Below are 7,076 nucleotides of genomic sequence, written 5' to 3'. Positions count from 1 at the left end.
TTTCTTTTTTGGTAGTGCCATTGCTTGGCTTTGGCATCAGGGTCATGCTCGCCTCATAGAATGAGTTTGGGAGTATTTCCCCTTCTTCATTCTTTTGGGAAAAAGTGTGAGAAGGATTTGTATTAGTTATTTAAATATTTGGTAGAATTCCACTCTGAAGCCATCTGGTCCTGGGCTTTTCTTTGATGGAAGATGTCTTATTAGTGAGTCAACCTCATTGCTCATTATTGGTTTGTTCATTTTTTCTGTTTCTTCTTAATTCAGTCTTGTTAGATTGTATGTTCCTAGGCATTTGTCCATTTCTTCTAGGTTAACCAAATTTTTGGATATAATTGTCCATAACAGTCTCTTGTGGTCCTTTGTATTTCCGTGACATCAGTAATATCTCTCTTTTATTTCTGATTTTCTTTGAGTCTTATCTCTTTTTTTCTTAGTTGTTCTGACTAAAGGTTTGTCAATTTTGTTTTCATTTTCAAAGAACAAACTTTCAGTTTTGTTGATGTTTTCTATTATCTTTTTAGCCCCTATTTCATTTATTTCTGCTCTGATCTTTATTCTTTCTTTCTACTGATTTTGAGCTTAGTTTGTTCTTCTTTTTCTAGTTCCTTGAGGCATAAAGGTTAGGCTGTTTATTTGCGATTTTTTTCTTGATGTAGGCATTTGTTGTTATAACTTCATTTGGTGATATCTGTGTAGCCGTGCATTTGAAGGAACAAACCCCTCTTTCAATTTTTACAGATAAATGTTGGCAAGTTAAAATCTTATCCTGTTAGGTATTGTATTAGTCCATTCTCTCATTACTATAAAGAAATAGCTAAGACTGGGCAATATATAAAGAGAAGAGGTGTAATTGGCTCACGGTTCTGTAGGCTGTACAGGAAGCATAGTGGCTTCTTCTTGTGGGGAGGCCTCAGGAAGCTTCCAATCATGGCAGAAGGCAAAGGGGGAGTGAGGTGTCTCATGTGGTAGGAACAAGGAGCAACCGGGGGTAGGGGGTGCTGTACACTTTTAACAACCAGATCTCATGAGAACTCTGTCATGACCATGAGGATGGTATCAAGGGGGATGTGCTAAACCATTCATGAGAAATCCACCCCTGTAATCCAACCACCTCCCACCAGGCCCCATTTCCAACATTGGGGATTACAATTTGACATGAGATTTGGTTGGGGTACAAATCCAAACCATATTGGGTATCTGGGTTGATGAGATTGCCTCCATGATCCTAGTTGAGTGGGGTTGAATCTAGATCATGTTGCTGGTATTGGGTCTGCAGAGGAGACCAAAGTTGTCCTGCTACAAGGAGCTTTACTGGGCATGGATTCTATATGGTCCCAGTGGACTGAACTATTTCCAGGATCTTGGTCTGTGGGGCTGGTGCTAGGATGAGGGTCCACTTCAGGATTCACAGATGGCAGGCCTGTTACCAGGCACAGTGATGGGTATGGCTTTTTCCGTGACTCTGAGAAGACTGCTACTAGATCACTGGATGGATCCCTAGGCTGACCATACTGCTCTGGTCCATGGCTGAGAGGGGCTAGAACAGAGACACAGGGTTGTTTCAGGGTCCACAGCTGAGACCGAGAGCTTCAGGCCTGTCTCCAGGGTCAGGGGTAGGTGTGTCTCCCGGTGGGCTCCTGGGTGAGCAGGGCTGCTATCACACTGCAATTGAGAAGGGCTGGAGTCTATTTATAGGGCTGTTTCAAGATCCACAATGAGACCGAGGTCAAAGAGTCAGCCTTCAGGGACACTGCCAGACTTGCTTCCCTCCAGAACCAAGATCCAGGGACTCAGAAGGGCACATCTCCTGGCGGGATCCCAGCTGGGCAGAACTGTTCCCAGACCACAGCTGGGAGGGGCTGGAACTGAGCTTCAGTGCTATTTCAGAAACTGCTGTGGAACTGATATTGGCAAGCCCAATCTGGTGGCACCATCAGGCAAGACTACCAACAGTTCCCTATGTGGGAAGGATTGCTCCAGGACTGCAGCTGAGAGGGGCTGGAGCTGAGATTCAGGGCTCCTTTAGGAACTTCTAGGAGACAGAGGTTGGCAAGCCTGTCCCAATGTATCTCCCAGCAGTTTCCTGCACAGGTGGAATAGCTCTGGACTGAAGCTGAGACAGGGCCTCTTGAGGGTCTGCTATGGGATGTAGGCTGGCAAGCCTGTCCTGGTGACATAGACAGGCACGTCTTGCAGCAGTTCTCTGTGCTTTTGGGTTTGTTCCCAGACTGGGCTGGAGTGAAGCTTCTGGGCCTCTTCAGGATCTGCTGTGGGAAGGAAGCTGGCAAGCCTGTCATGATGGCTCAGACGGGCTAGTCTCCCAGCAGTTTTCTGCGTAGGTGGGAATACTCCTGGGCTGTGGCAGAGAGGGGCTGTAGCTGAGACAGGGCCCCTTCAGGATCTACTGTGGGATGGAGGCCAGCAAGGCTGTCCCAGTAGCACATATGGGCAAATTTCCCTCTGGGTCCTTATGCAAGTAGTACCAATCTGGGACCACTGTTGAGAGGGGCTGGGGCTGAGTTACAGGATAGCTTTTGGATTTTTTACCTACACCAATGTTGGTAGGCCTGTCTGTTGAGGCACTAGTGTGCCTGATTCTTCCAGGACCCCTTGGCACATGGTTTTGGTAGCAGGCTCAAGGCCAAATGGGGTTGCAGCCAAACCCTTAGAAGAACAGGGCTATTTCCAGGTCTGAAGTCAGGACAGCAGTCAGCTGGTCTGCCACCTAGGTGTGGGTCTGCACTTTCAAAATGACCCTCCTAGATCTTGGGCTCCACCGGGTTTCACAACTTCTTACCTGTATCCCAAGGATCCCACAAAGACACTTTTGTCTGTGGATGGGTGCAGAATTCTTATTGGGGGAGGGATATGAGTGAGGGAACCTCCTCTTCTGCCATATTGCTCTCTCCTGTTTTCTGTTACAAGTTTTATAGCTTAACCTTTTATATTTAGGTCTCTGTTCCATTTTGAGTTAAGTTTTTAGTATGGTGTACATGTAGATATCCAATTTTCTCAGTACTATTTGTTGAAAAGACTATCTGTTCTTTCCCCATTGAAATGCCTTGTACTTTTGTCAAAAGTTAATTGACCATAAATGTAAAGATTTATTTCTAGAATCTCAATTCTGTACTTTTGATCTATATGTCTGTCTTTATGCCAGCACCACACTGTACTGATAACTGAACTTTGTAAATAAGTTTTCAAGTTGAGAGTTAAAAGTCCTCCAACTTTGTTCTTCATTTTCAAAGTTGTTTGGGGTGTACTGGATCTATTTCATTTAATTTCAGGATAGGTATGAAGTCATAAACTGTTAAGGGTCTGAGATTTTACTCTACTTGCAAACTAACAAGTTAGTTTGTGACAATTTCACATATATGTGATGACAGAAGATATCAAACCCCTGTGTCAAGGACAGATAGACGGTTTGTAATTCATGGTAAAAACAGCATCCACAGTACCATCTTACTAGTGCCTCATTCCTCATGCCCCAGTTCTCCACAGGGCAACACAAATGAGAACCAGATGTTTACCTGAGTAAGCAATGGGTTTCACCACAAGAGAAAACTCCCCAAATTAGGAGACTCTGATGTTATATAAGGTTTACAGGCACACCTGCCCATCCTCCCGTTTAGGAAGAAAGAGATAATGACTTCATCTTTTCTCTTGAATGTAAACAAATCTTCACTGGGGAGAGGAGTGGAAGGCCTCTAAGTTTATTATCTTGAAATATCAGCAAATGTCTACTAGGGAGACACAGCTCTAAATCTCTAGCTTCTAGGACCTTTGCCATTCAAACATGCTCTTTGTTCAGAAGACCTGGACTGTGTGGAGCTATGAAATGTCTATGGAGAACTGTCTCCCAGAAATCAATTTGTCAATTGCCTTAAAAAAGTTCTGTTGGAATTTTGATAGAAATTGTGTTAATCTACAAATCAATTTGGAGAGAAATGCCATATTACTGAGTTTTCCAATCCATGATCATGGGATGTCTCCATATATTTAGGTCTTCTTTAATTTCCCTCATCAGTATTTTTAAATTTTCAGTGTGCATGTCTTACACTTATTTTGTTATTCTTAAGTGTGTTATTCTTTTTAATGCAATTGTAAATTGAGTTATTTTTTAATTTCACTTTTGGAATTTTCATTGCTCATACATAGTAATACAGTTGATTTTTGTATACTGACTAAGTATCCCATCACTCTGGTGAACTTATTAGTTCTAATAGTTGTGTGTGTATGTGTATATAAATTCCTTAGGATTTTCTACATAGATGATCATGTCATTAGCAAATAAAGACCATTTTACCTTTTTTACAATCTGGATGCTTTTTAATTTTTTTGCTTAATTGCACTAGACCCTCCAGTATAATGTTGAATAGAAGTGGCAAGAGTGGATATTTTTGCCTTCTTCCTAGTCTTGGAGGAAAACATGCAGTCTCTCACCATTAGGTATGATGTAGGACAGGATTAGGAGAAATCCAGGGGTTTCTGGAGGATCCAGGAATCAGATTGGAGGCAGATAGGGAGAAAGAGTTGGAAGGGGTTGAGAATCGGATGTGGCTGTGGAGTAAGCTATTCAAGTCTGGATTCAATCTTTGCTATTTCTTATCACTGGACCTGAACATAGGAGCACATCTGGATTAGAAGATGTCAGACTCAGAGGATCTTCCCAAAGGCAAGCATCAGATGCATTCACACAGGAAATGAACCATGTTCACTGAGAAGCTACTGGAAGATTTGAACATCTTTTTCAATGAGAACCCATACCCAAACCCTAGCTGTCAATGGCCTTGAAAACAGACATACATCCAACAGTACGGCAGGTCTGGTTCGAGAACCACAGAGCAAAACTTAAGAGAGTAAAATGCAAGCGTATTTGGCAAAAACAAGAAACTTAACAACCACCAATACCAGAGGGTGAAGTCGAGACTAGTATCGGCCTGAGAAATACAGACACACTACCCAGATGCCCCAGTGCTGCTCATCCTATCAGCCTGGTGTGTATGAATCATTGGGCACTCACTCCAACTCATTCTGTACCCCAACCTTAAGGTCCCTACAAATGACTTCCTTGGTCAAAAAATAGTCCATCTTGGCTGCTGCCAAGATCCTAACATATACTGCCTCTAGCCCATTTTGGAATCGCAAGTTTGTTATCCAAGCTTCAATTCTAGTTCTTCTGTCTGTTCATCTCTACAAAGTCAAGAGAGATGCTAAACACAAAAAATCACATATTGTAAAATAACAAAACAAAACTGGGGGTTTTGTGAATACTCTTTTTTTTTTTAAGGACTTTTTTTTGTGTGTGTGACAGAGTGTTGCTCTTGTTGCCCAGGCTGGAGTGCAATGGCACGACCTTGGCTCACTACAACCTCTGCCACCCAGGTTCAAGTGATTTTCCTGCCTCAGTCTCCTGAGTAGCTGGGATTACAGGCGCCTACCACCACGCCTGGCTAAGTTTTATAGTTTTTAGTAGAGATGGGGTTTCACCATGTTGGCCAGGCTGGTCTTGAACTTATGACCTCGTGATCCACCTGCCTTGGCCTCCCAAAGTGCTGGGATTACAGGTGTGAGCCACCACGCCCAGCTTGTGGATACTCTTTACCAGGTTGAAGGTTAAAGAAGTTGCCTTCTATTCTAAGTTTGTTGAGAATTTATATTATGAATTTGTATTTTTCTGTATCTATTGAGATGATCATGTGGTTTTTGTCCTTTTTTCTATTATGTTCATTTCCATGTGAATTTCATTTTCCTGAACTATTAGAGGGGAAGTATGGATTTTATAACTTTATGACTACAGCTTTCCTCTTGTTTTTGTGAAGTGTCAAAAATATGGTGGCTTAATTTCTGAGATCTCCAGACTCTGTTACCCTCCCCTACTTTTTCTGGTCCTGTTCTTCCCTTTGTCTCTATTGTCACTATCCTGTTCAATTTAGATTGGTCAGCAAGTCCCCACAGTATGGATCTTTATCCTCAAAGGCTGGTTAGTTCTAAGAGCTTATATGACCCAGACTGTTTTAGATCTCTTAGCCCTTACTGCAGACCATTGCCATGGAGGTTTACCCCTACAGTTTTAATTCCTGTTCTCACTTTGACTCTCTGAACTTTCAGTGAGTACCTTTGGTTATTTTGTTGTTCCCAGGTCAGTGAGATGCCCTGTTGCTTCCCTAAACATGTTTCTGTACAGATATCAATACTGTAGGCATTGTAGCTATCACTGGTCTATCGCTACATGCTCACATGTATTTTTTTACTTTCCAAAGCTTATTTTTTATTACTATACAAAATGTGCACTCTCCTCTCTTTTTGTGTCTCCCACCCCAGCCCCCAGAGAACAGCACATGGTGTGCAGGGATGGAGTGACCAGGAGGCTTTTGCCCTGCAACCTGCCCACAGGCTAAGCTCTGCCCCAGGTCTTTTCAGGCATCTAGATACACCCATATCCTGCCAGGCTGGGGCAAAGGGGTCCCAGCTCACACGTACTCCTTGGCAGAGTTGGACTTAGAGTAAGAGTGGGGTACATAGTACCCAGTTTTGCTTTTACTCCCAGAACAAGAGCAAGAGAATAGTGCACCTCCTAGGAGGGCCAGAGAAGTCCCTGCCCACCCAGTAAAGATAGCAGGAACAAACTCATATCTAATGTTCAGAGGGATCAAGGGGTTGTAAAAGTCTGTGACAATCTGAATGGCCATACCAGGAGAAAGCTACCAAGGCAGCAAGACCTGCCATGATGAAAATGACACCTCTAACCATGGGTATTGTGTTAATTTGTCTTCACACTGCTATAAAGAAATACCCAAGACTGGGTGATTTATAAAGGAATGAGGTTTAATTGACTCACAGTTTATCATGGCTGGGGAGGCCTCAGGAAATTTACAATCATGGAGGAAGGGGAAGGAAGGACCTTCTTCACGTGGTGGAGGGAGAGAGAAAGCATGTGAGAGAGCAGGAAAAACTACCATTAATAAAACCATCAGGGCCAGGTGTGGTGGTTCACACCTGTAATCCCAGCACTTTGGGAGGCTGAGGTGGGCAGATGACCTGAGGTCAGGAGTTTGAGACCAGCCTGGCCAACA

The 7,076-nt window shown here is 43.2% G+C and overlaps 2 pseudogenes; one reads left to right on the top strand and one right to left on the bottom strand.

The window, feature by feature from the left end:
- Positions 1-4,647: 4,647 nt before the first annotated feature.
- Positions 4,648-5,217, top strand: LOC119469261 (annotated as a pseudogene).
- A 1,256-nt stretch (positions 5,218-6,473) lies between these two features.
- The window catches only part of LOC108294966, a 1,401-nt pseudogene continuing 798 nt past the window's right edge, over positions 6,474-7,076 (bottom strand).

Source organism: Cebus imitator, unplaced genomic scaffold (genome assembly GCF_001604975.1).
Source record: "Cebus imitator isolate Cc_AM_T3 unplaced genomic scaffold, Cebus_imitator-1.0 Scaffold613, whole genome shotgun sequence".
NCBI lineage: Eukaryota > Metazoa > Chordata > Mammalia > Primates > Cebidae > Cebus > Cebus imitator.
This window is presented reverse-complemented; position numbering and strand designations above follow the sequence as displayed.